The sequence below is a fragment of the Dysidea avara genome, chromosome 12 (genome assembly GCF_963678975.1).
Source record: "Dysidea avara chromosome 12, odDysAvar1.4, whole genome shotgun sequence".
Lineage (NCBI taxonomy): Eukaryota > Metazoa > Porifera > Demospongiae > Dictyoceratida > Dysideidae > Dysidea > Dysidea avara.
In genome coordinates, this window is record NC_089283.1 from 12,120,819 (window position 1) to 12,132,227 (window position 11,409).

The following is an 11,409-nucleotide window of genomic DNA, read 5'->3' on the forward strand; positions in this document are numbered from 1 at the left end:
TGTATTTCCTCAGCTCAACTGCACACATGAGGAAGCTGATGACAGGATGATGTTTCATATACAAGACATCTTAAGTCGCCGGTCGGGACCTACATCCATGACACTGTCATCAGGTGATACAGATGTCTTTGTATGCCTACTGTACCACCTTACAGTGAATTGGAGAGACTTTGGTCTACAAGAACTCTGGCTAATTCGCAATTCTGGAATGAGAAGAGTGATCTTGCCACTCCACGACATTTGCAGTGCATTGGGAAATGACTTGATCGAGTGCCTTCCAGCAATTCATGCGCTAACTGGATGTGATACCACCAGCAAGATAGCAACCAAGTCTGCAGCCCTAAATGCTGTTCAGAAACCAGGAAGTTTTTCTTTGGTGCTTGATTTGAACTCTCCAGAGCTAACAGAAAGCTCAATAAAGATGGCAGAGACATTCTTGGTCAAATGTCTCAAACCAACAACGGATCTGGAGACATTTGATGACCTATGTCTTGCTGCATTCAATAGCAATGCCCTCAAGTTGGACTTTGCAAGAACTGCTTGCACCTCAACCAATGCAAGGAAGCATATTCATAGAGCATACTATCAAGTGCAGCTGTGGGTTCAAGCACCATTTAGAGATGCCACTTTGACCATGGATGCTGAGGCTTATGGTTTTGAAAGAAGGGAAAATATAATGGTACCTGAGATTGCTATTACCTGAAGGCCTGCCAGATCCCTGCACATGTGGCAAGTGTGCTCGCAAGAATGGGTGTTGTTGCAGAGTAGCTGGAATTAAGTGCTGCAAGTACTGTAAATGTAAGGGAGGTGACAGTTGCCAAAACCCAATTACTGAATAAACATAAGATTATTTATAATCATGTTTGCATTTTATTGTAATGCTAAACTCAATGATATATCTATATATACTCTATATTCTTCATTTACCCCCTAAATATGGCCATTCTAAACATTTTGAGCTCCACAGGAACTCTACAGTAGCAATGTTTTAGAAGATACAGTGATATGTTTTCCAAAAAAAGGGCGTGGCCATTTTGGGGCATTTCGCCCCGGATAGAGCATTTGGCACATATCCCATCTTATTCCTTGGGGTCAAATTAGTCTAGAACAGTTGAGTTATCCTCTCCTAAATTAAGTGCATACAAATTTAAGCCAGGTCCTCCACTATACTACTACTTTCTGCGAGACTTTCTTGTCGAGCTTCTCACTAGTGGCTGAAATCACTGAGGCTGATTCTCTGGTTAGCTGATGCATAATAGCTTTCATCCCTAGACCAGAACACTCGGGCTGGTTTCCAATGACATCGAGTTTACCAGGGAGGCTGATAGTCCAGCATCTGGTCCTCCTGCAGACAGTTGATAGTACGTAAGTTAACCCATTTTTATGTTATCATGCGTGTGCTAGTGTCAGATACTGTATGTATAGAGCCCAGATAACACGGGGAGGGGGGCACGTGGCATGAAGGATCCAGGTTTGATGCTTGCCCAGTTGCTGTTGTTAAGTAACAGTGGCAAAGCCAGCCAACATGAAAACCTAGTTTAGTTATCCTATGCCACTGCTACCATAGCCTACCAATGGTAAACATGCATGCAAGTGTTAAATGGGTAAGCAAATTTCCACTGTCGATGTCTCACCTAACGGGTGAGGCCCAGGTGGGATGACAGGTCATATATACTTAAGGCCACTCCAAGTCATACCTTAGTTTCTGGTCACTCCCTAGCCAACAAAAGGATGCGGGCGGGCGGATGATCAGGACTTCAGGACTATCATAGACTCTTACATATGCACCAGTAATACTGTAATGTTATTAATTTTGCTCAATTTACCCATTTCATATTGAGTTTACAACCAAGCTTAACCAACATTCTTATAGCATAAGTAGTTAATTATGCTTCTGCAAAGTGCACCAGGAAAATTGTTGATGGCTAGCTACACTGCTGAGCACAACAATGTGTAGCTAACACTAAGGAAAGGTCTGTTCGTGTAGCTACTTTTGCTTTACAAATGAAATGTTTCATTAGCTATGTCAGGAAATATTATTTATTAGCTAGCTAATAATAATCCAAAACTATATTAACACATCAGAAATTCTTTCAAATGTGAAGTCTTAGTCAACTATATATGCATGTGTTTCCAGCCTTCTATACAGTAAACCTTCAGTAAAGTAGCTGTCAAAGTTTTGAGTTGAGTTGTTGAGTGCTCCAGGCTAGTGTTTTTCAGTGATCATGTGGGAAAGCTAAGTTAATGTTTTAACTAAGGGATGCCATGCACTTGTTAATTTAGGACCATACTTGCAATTATTTAATCATGGAAAAGTTGAAGTTTGAGCTCACCAAATGTTACCGGATTTCTAGTCAGTATATCAGTGATCAGTGATAAGGAAGTCCAAGTTTAGATCCACTAGAAGAGTTACTAGATTAATCATTAGAGGACCACATCTGAATTGTTAGGAAAGTTTAAGCTATGGTATATCTGATCATTAGGCTAGTGATCAATGCTACATACATACTGTACTGAAGTTACTTACTGGCAACAGAAGCATTACTAATAGCTATATAGCTAATCAAGGACAAGTCAAAAACGTTATAGTAGTATCTGTCTATTCTAGTATTAAAGTTAAGGGTAGTGTGACTGCTCTATTAGAGTATCTCGATCTTTTGCAGTGTTTAAAAATCACTGTCCTTGGTCACGTACACTTAAGCGCCTGTAATATTAATAATAGTCCTCATAAACTGGGGTTCCAGTTTTCCATGCGGGCGGGTGACCAGAAACTAAGGTTTGACTTGGTGTGGCCTAATCCTGTGAGACGTATATACCTGTGCTGACTCAATACTGGCCATGGTCCAGTGATTCACCAGGTAATGTATCAATGGCGGCTGAAGGCTTTTTGTGTTTGTATGTGTGTGTGTACGTACCCAGCTGTTAAATGGGGACCTGCATGGTGACCTGGGAAAGCAGCCCACCCATTTGTATGTAGGTACTTGGTGTTTACTGAGAATCAAATACCCATCTCAAATAATAGGTGAAGTTCAGTTGGAACTTTGGGTACCCAGACCTTCACTCATGACACATGACACAGCCTCCTGCAGGATCTAGTCCTGCTCCAGAAGATTTGGCTGCACTGACTCAGCATCTCAGTAGTGCACAGATGTCCCAGTGCTGGTTCACTGGGTAGGCATGATTGTGTATACAGTAGCTGAAGACTTTGCTTTTTGTGTGGGTGTGGTGTGGGTGTACACTGCTTTACATTTTTTCACCAGGTCTATTAATGATCCAGGCCCCACTATCGTCCTAGAGGTTTGTCTGTCTCTCTGGAGGTTGCTCATCTGGACTAAATAGACAGTGTTGTAATTAGAGTTGGATTATTCAGGCCTGGTGGGTGGACTCCATGGGGGTCAGGAGGACTGATGGACAGGTGGCGAAGAGGTGTGTGTGTTGTGTGTTGTGGTTGTGTTGTGTGTGTGTATGTGCATGTGTGAGTGTACGTGCGTGCGTGCGTGTGTGTGTGAATGAGTGAGTGTGAGAGAGACAAGATTTGGCAAATTGGTTTATCAAGCATTTAATTTGGTGGATAAAAGTTTAGCACATTTGCTATATAGCCAATATCAGATGGTATACAATAGCTAAGTTGTCAATTGCCAAATTTGCTAACGTCATTCAGTCCCACCAAACCGTTGCCATTTACAGTATGTGGTATGCGTGTAGTTGCAGTGTAGTGTGTATTATATATATATATCAACCTGTGAGAGAAGAGAGTGCAAGTGGGACAGTGATGAGGTGGCATTGAAGTCAAATCATTGGTCTTGCAATATAATGTGAAGATCCAAACTCAACTACTACTGTTGTTTCGTTTCGTTGAATGACAGAGGAGTTCAACTGAAATTGCTATAATCTGTAAATGCAGATTATTTTCCCTGGTCTTTGCCTTTTTTATAATGGCTTGGTTTCCACAGGATGTATTTCCATGACTTACAAAAAAAATGTTAATATTATGGTTTATGAAAATACCATTATGATTCCAATCAGTTGTATCTATAGCTACATGTGACATCATGAAAATGGAACAGTGAATTTTTGTGTTTTAACACATTGTGAATTGAAAAGAGTGACTACAGTATAAGTTGCCACCACCCCAGAACTCTCTGTCAAGTGTGCTGCACTGCTGGATCTATCTGAGTACCCACATCTGTTTATTTATTATCCAGCACTTAAGTAACAACGCACAGCAAGGACATAACTTTGGAAATATCCCAAATAGTACAGAGAGCCAGCATTCTGGGAAACTGTAATTAACCACTACGCAATAGCATTACAGTGAAGAATTACCAGTTTGGCTAAAGCTAGCTACAAAAGAAGCAAATTTGAATTGTCTGTGTGTGTTATATATCTGGAGAGCACCCGGTGGGAATTTGGGTGTTTACTTGTCAACCATGAAATGGAGCATTGTGGGCACCTGAGGTTTTGCATATATGATGTGTTGTACCTGTATAGTGTGCAGGTATCATGGGTTAATGATGCGACCATGAAAATGGTAGCTAATAATTATTTGTTTTGTATGTGTGTGTGTTACATTACTATAGTAACCAGAGTTTAGTTAGCAGCAACCCTTCATTATGGTGTGACTCAGTGTTTCATATCATCACCAAGTGTGAGCTCTGTAAGGTGGGTGTGGTGAAAGATTGTTGCTATAGTAACCATTATATACTGAATTTGCACAGCTTTCAACTGAACGGTATGTGACATTCACTTTATAGTGCAGCGCCTAGTTTACAGTGACTGCTCCAGGTAAACAAACAAGGTGTATTCACAGTGATTTTGTTTTTTTTTCTATATAGTTGTCCAAGGAATGTGAAGAAGTCTAACAATTAATTGGTTCCCTCAGCAATATGAAATTGGTGATCATGCAGTAATGTATGTAGAGTAGTACATCCTGTGGAAAGTTCTATTTAGTTGGTGAGCCATTCACAAAGTGTACGTGTTAATGTGGTGTGTTAAAAAGCTTTCATTAAAATAATGCGTAACGTAATCGTGAGGCTAGGGATCAATTGTTTTAATGGTTTTACATTTTTAAAATGAAATCTCTTAATCATGAAAATTATGTTCTATTTTAATCAAAATAGTAGGCTCAGTACTAATCAAATCTGTGTATCCTTCAAAAAATGTTCACAAAAGTTTAACAAACTAAAGTTTGACCTCAAGATACATTGAGCATGAACTCTGATTCATCAGGTGTTCCTGACAGGTTCTGCTAGTAATTGTGAGCAACATGGACTAAATGTACATGTGCATATTCCACTGAGCATAACACTAGTTGATTGCAAATGTTCATCTCTTTGTCACCCTGCTGCATTTTTTTTTGGTATTGGTAGTAGATATTAATGTGTATAATATGTGACCAGGCCTGCAAAAACAGGGCATGTGGGCACAAACTACACCCCATCACTCTACAGGTCATATCTCAGCATTGGAAATGTATATTTCCATTCTGTAACTTGCATCATGATGCCAAGTAAATGCTTACTAAGCGCTGAAAATTGCAATACCATAGCATAATGGTACAAAATGTTATGAGTGATGAAAGTGTGAAAAAGTAGGCAAAAATCATGTGCCCACATGCCCTATTATCGCAGGCCCAGTCACATATTATGTTTGTGAAATGTATGAAATATGAAAAAACCTTAAGTGTAGATAATTGGTGAAAAGTGGTTAGAATGTAGCAAGGAAAATATTTGAACTCAGGTACTCCTACTTTACTCTGAAGACACACAATTTACTATGATTCTAATTTCTCTGGTATGCAACTATAATATTGTATTGAGTTTTGCTATTGCATTTTCTGCTTTCAGGCATCAAAATTAATAGTGTCATGTCTTTATTAATACCTTGGTGTTATATATGATTAAGGTACAGGGTAGAGGCACAGCCTGCATACCCGACATGTGTAGGAGTTATTATATACATTGCAGAGTCTTACCATTGCAGAGCTAGGGTTGCTTGATTCATGCTCTTTATAATTGTAGCATCACATGTGCCAGGACTTTGATAAATTTAAAGAGTGACGTACTGTCCACATTCATGCATGATGTGGCATGTATGCTAAGGATGGTACTTATTGTAAAAAATTTTAATCACAATGCATCTCAATAAGTTTGTGAATGCGGGGGCTTTGAGTGATGTGCATACCAGTAACCATGTAGGTGTGTGCTATCTTTCATGCCACAATAGTTTATTTTGAATGTAGCATATGTTGTGAGCAAGACTATGGAAATCAGTGTTTTCCAATTGTGTCAGTCAGATGTGGCAACACTAAAGTTCCATATGTGTATTTTGTGTTATTAATGTATATGCAGTAGTACTGAAGTAAGATTCTTTTTGGCTTAATGTTGACTGGGTTAATTTTTATTCATGGTATGTTTTAACAAGAAACATAAATAGTGACTTTACATTGGAAGATACCAAGCAATGGGAATCTTGCACATCAAGTTCTAAATTCAAAGGTGAATCATATCAACAGTTACGTTCTTCTTAATGTGTGACATCTGGTGGGAAGGGATGCTAAGGGCTCATGTAAATTGTTGATTTATATGTGTAGCATTATTACCGTAGCATTGTTACCATAGCAACATGTTACAACCTATCCTTTTACAAATGAATTGTGCATGTAAGTATGTATTTTGCATTTGGAAACATATTTTGTAAATACATACGTACATTTACCTTTCAAAATTCAGAAAAGAGTAAACATAATGGAGTCAGGATTGCCAGTCAGGATAGTTTTACTTCTATTTTGTTGTGTCTGACCCAGACAGTGTATATGTTTGACTAGATTGTAATATTTAATACATCAGGAATGTAATTCACTTGCATAATGTACGTAAGTCCAGACGTACATAGTTTAATTGGGTCAACATAACAGTAGGCCAGATACTGTCTAATTGTGTTTAGATTTTCTAGTATGTGGTTTCGTTGTAAAAGCGAATCGAGTAATATTTTAGTTGCTAACAATTAACTATGTGTTATGGTTTCATAATTATAACCATACATGTCACTTTTCAAAACCTCTTATTTCTGTGTTTTAAAGTACTTGTAGAAATCTTCTGAAAATGCCTCTAGTCAAAGTACATTGCTTTCCTTGTTTCCTTGCAGTTTAATCTAGTTTGGTGACAAGCTCAGAAGCAGTCAACACCTACAGTACTTACAGAAGTCACCTTGGTAAGCTGTAATAATTCAAACTGTATTAAATTATAAATGAATAATTTTTCCCATATAGAGAGAATGCGCAAAGGGAGTGTGACAGACTGTTAAACTTTTCATATTGTGTATTATGACAACTATGAAGATAATGTGTAAAATTATTTGCTATATATTGAGAGTAAAATTTTACCAAACAAAGCTTCTTGTGGTAAATCTTCCAAAAGTTCAAAGCTTTGATTTGCTAAAGTCATCAATCATTAATGTATAATCAGTCAGTATACACTGATAAACATAATGCTTCAGTTGCAATGCAGGTCCTAAACAGCTGCATAGAATACAAATGTACTAAAATTATGTCCAAAGCAGCTGCTATATACAAGGAGAATTGGATGGCCTTGCAGCTGGATTTACATACCAGTATATATTATGAAGCTGTGGAGGTTTGAACCCGTGTACATTATTTTGTGTTTGATTTTTTTATGTTTGCATTTACTATAATTATTTTGACTTTGTATTGGGTTAGTTGGAAATGGTGAGGCGGCAATTGTAAGGGGTGGATGTACAGTGCAGTTTGTAGCTTAATTACTAGTAACATTCATGTAGGAATGTATTTTCTCTATAATTTGGTATGTACACTTTACCGACAAAAACACATGCAGCACCAATCTTAGTAATTACTTCTAAAACGGAGCAGAAAGCACAACAGAAAGAAATGTTTATATAACTTAAATCTGAGGGTCTTGATCAGTGCATGTACATAGCATAGTATATTGGCACAAATATTATCAAGAACGGGCATGACTGGATTTGCAAAAAGGTACCTTTTCCACACATTTTACAGGATCAGCAAACAAAATGATATTTGTCTCTTTATACTGATTAACTTGTTCTTGGTTTCAAAATGCAGTCTGATACTTTAGCTTGATTTAAAGTTATGAAGCTTTAAAGTTAACAAAATAGGTCAAATTAAAGGTATCTTTTTGCAAATCCAGTCACTATATAATTATGTTGTAAAGATTTTTGCCATATTTGTAATGTGACTAGCTACATATACATGTGTATGTAATATAGTGTATTTATTATTAGAGAGTATTTGATTACAACAAGTTTTGACATTCATATAAATCTATAGCTATTTTTTGGCTAGTAATATGTATAGCAATGTTTCAGATCATGTCTGCATGCTGAAAGCAACATCTTTTACGTGTTTGCATGTACAAATAATACAGTAATATGCAGCAGCAAGATCATTTGGCCATATAATACATTACATGTACTATAACACACGCTAGGGTTGCAAAATATGTACAGGCTTGTATATGGTCTCACTGAGTTATATGTGGTCTAGCGTTAGGAGAATTCCTACGTATATGTTAATACATGTTCCAAACATCACCCCATTCCTTCAGATTGCTTATAATGATGAAGAAAGCATTATTCTTTGTTCACATAACATAAACAAATAAAATGATATTATACGCCAATGAAAAATGTATTGTATTTTACAGTCCTGGCAACTCATAACTGGGTAAAACCTGCAAAATATACAATCACGGTACACTACATGTCTGTATATGTTTTGTACCAGCTCACCAAGATAAATGCAGTACTTCCATAAGTTGGAGTGTTTCAGTTTTGTCACAAAAACACACTGTATGGAAAAGAAATATGTATATAATCAGAAATTGAATAAAGTGTACATGGCAGTAGCTCAATCCAATTAGAGTAGTGCTACCTCACAACAATTACTAGTAACCACTACATAGTTAGCTGACAGTTGGTATAATTATTATTTTCATTGTTAAATCACATCTACGTATGTAAGCGTGTACTACATGTTTAACCCATTAACATTGAGCTATGTACAAAGATGCAACGTGTGCTAGGACAGAGTCAAAGAAAAATACACATTAAAGGTATTGGCCACAAAGGAGAACAATTTATGTTAGAAAATGGCATCCAGAGTTTGCTTTGATGTCCAGAGTCTCATTACTGGTCAAGTGGCACTAAGAAAGTTGTGGCTAACAAATTTCACCCACCATTCCTAAGATAGCGACACAATGAAAGCTTCAGTAGTATAATAATTTTAAACACAAGTTTGAATGATGCAATAGAAACCTCAACTTACTACTGCATCATTATAATGCCACCACTTCAGGTGTTTATACTTCAAAGATGCTAGCTTCCAGTGTCTTAGTATACATGTTAGTGGTGTGTGTGATATAGGATATTTTCCTATCACGATTATTGCACACAGCATATCACGATACAATAATATATCATGATATACAACTCATCATTCAGCTTGTGTATTTACACTGATGACACTTGTAGCACTGATGTATATACTAGAAGTACAATACAACATGGTACATGACCAGCATACAACATTGCAAGCTCTTTTATAAAAAAAAAGTACAGTGTACAATGACATCTTGGGTACATTTTCTCTAAAACCTATACCTCGGCTTATATCACGATATAAAAAGTTTTATCACAATATATCAATATCACATATCACTAATAATTGTGTATAGCAAGAAACTTTTATCCCTGCCACATTATTACAATACAGTCAAGCATACACTGCAGGGCGGTGGAGCAGGCCAAAGAGTGAGGGGGCAAGCGCAGCTTAAGTTGAATACCAAAAAAAAAGGTCACTGCCTGCTGACAATAGCTACTCTCCACCAATTATATCTCCTTATTTATAACTACACATACGTAGCTTAGTAGCTTGGTACACTGCTTCTCTGAATAGCATGACTGCTCTATTAGAGTAACCAGATCCTGACTGTTCTATTAGAGTAACTCGATCTTCCTAGAAAACAGTGTCCCATAAAAGTGGCATGGACTCCCGTCTCCACCGCCTATGATACACTGTCAATAATGCAATATAAAAGTGTGCAGAGGTACATATGTAGTACTAGGGTCAGACACAACAGAACAGAAGTAAAACTGGTGACGTCAGCTTTTATGAATGGCCATCCTATTATACTACACTCTATGTACTTGTATGACAACTTTTTTTCTTTTCTGAAAGGTACGTACATACATACATACATATACACACTATATGCTCTCCAAAAGGCAAATATAATATACTTCCATGTACAATACACTGGGTTAAATTGTGAAAGGTATGTTGCTATGGTAACAATCTCAAATTTTTACACATAAACATGACAGGTGGCTCCATCAGGCAGATTATTCTGGTGTTTGACATAATACACATTCGTAATGTAAACATTGACTATATGACATAATCATAAACACTGATTTGCATAGTCTTGCTTGTTACGTGTGCTACACTCAAATTAAACTGCTATGGCATGGTACACAGCACACCCCACAAGGGGCCAGGGTTGACAAAGAGATGAACATTTGCAATCAACTAGTGCTATGCTCAGTGGAATGTGCACATGTACATTTAGTCCATGCTGCTCACAATTACTAACAGAACCTGTCGTGAACACCTGATGAATCAGAGTTCATGCTCAATGTATCTTGAGGTCAAACTTTAGTTTGTTAAACTTTCGTGAACATTTTTTGAAGGATACACAAAAGATTTGATTAGTACTGAGCCTACTATTTTGATTAAATAGAATATAATTTTCATGATTAAGAGATTTCATTTTAAAAATGTAAAACCATTAAAACAATTGATCCCTAGCCCCACGATTACGTTACGCATTATTTTAATGAAAGCTTTTTAACACACCACATTAACATGTACACTTTGTGAATGGCTCACCAACTAAATAGAACTTTCCACAGGATGTACTACTCTACATGCATTACTGCATGATCACCAATCTCATATTGCTGAGGGAACCAATTAATTGTTAGACTTCTTCACATTCCTTGGACTATATATATATAAAAAAAAAACAAAATCACTGTGAATACACCTTGTTTGTCTACCTGGAGCAGTCACTGTAAACAAGGCGCTGCACTATAAAGTGAATGTCACATACCGTCCAGTTGCAAGCTGTGCAAATTCAGTATATAATGGTTACTATAGCAACAATCTTCACCACACCCACCTTACAGAGCTCACACTTGGTGATGATATGAAACACTGAGTCACACCATAATGAAGGGTTGCTGCTAACTAAACTCATAATCTGTAAATGCAGATTATTTTCCCTGGTCAACATCAGTGGCGGATCCAGGGGGGTTTCATTGGTTTCCACGGAAACCCCCTTTGAAAAATGA

The 11,409-nt window shown here is 37.3% G+C and overlaps 2 long non-coding RNA genes across 10 annotated transcripts; one reads left to right on the plus strand and one right to left on the minus strand.

The window, feature by feature from the left end:
* The first annotated feature begins 1,168 nt into the window (after positions 1 to 1,168).
* On the plus strand, positions 1,169 to 7,635 carry LOC136241064 (uncharacterized). Of its 9 annotated transcripts, none has more exons than XR_010694136.1 (8): positions 1,169 to 1,240; positions 1,273 to 1,365; positions 3,023 to 3,426; positions 4,581 to 4,662; positions 4,719 to 4,785; positions 4,836 to 4,953; positions 6,424 to 7,212; positions 7,271 to 7,635. It is a non-coding gene; the product is annotated as an uncharacterized lncRNA (long non-coding RNA). The 9 variants fall into 9 exon arrangements; XR_010694137.1 differs by having other exon boundaries at positions 1,175 to 1,365; positions 6,424 to 6,497; positions 7,147 to 7,212; XR_010694138.1 differs by having other exon boundaries at positions 1,175 to 1,365; positions 6,436 to 6,497; positions 7,147 to 7,212.
* Positions 7,636 to 8,614: 979 nt separating this feature from the next.
* On the minus strand, positions 8,615 to 11,351 carry LOC136241140 (uncharacterized). Its single transcript, XR_010694187.1, has 5 exons — positions 11,238 to 11,351; positions 11,116 to 11,182; positions 10,946 to 11,060; positions 8,788 to 8,845; positions 8,615 to 8,729 (listed from the first exon to the last, which is right to left on the minus strand). It is a non-coding gene; the product is annotated as an uncharacterized lncRNA (long non-coding RNA).
* Between the last annotated feature and the right edge of the window lie 58 nt (positions 11,352 to 11,409).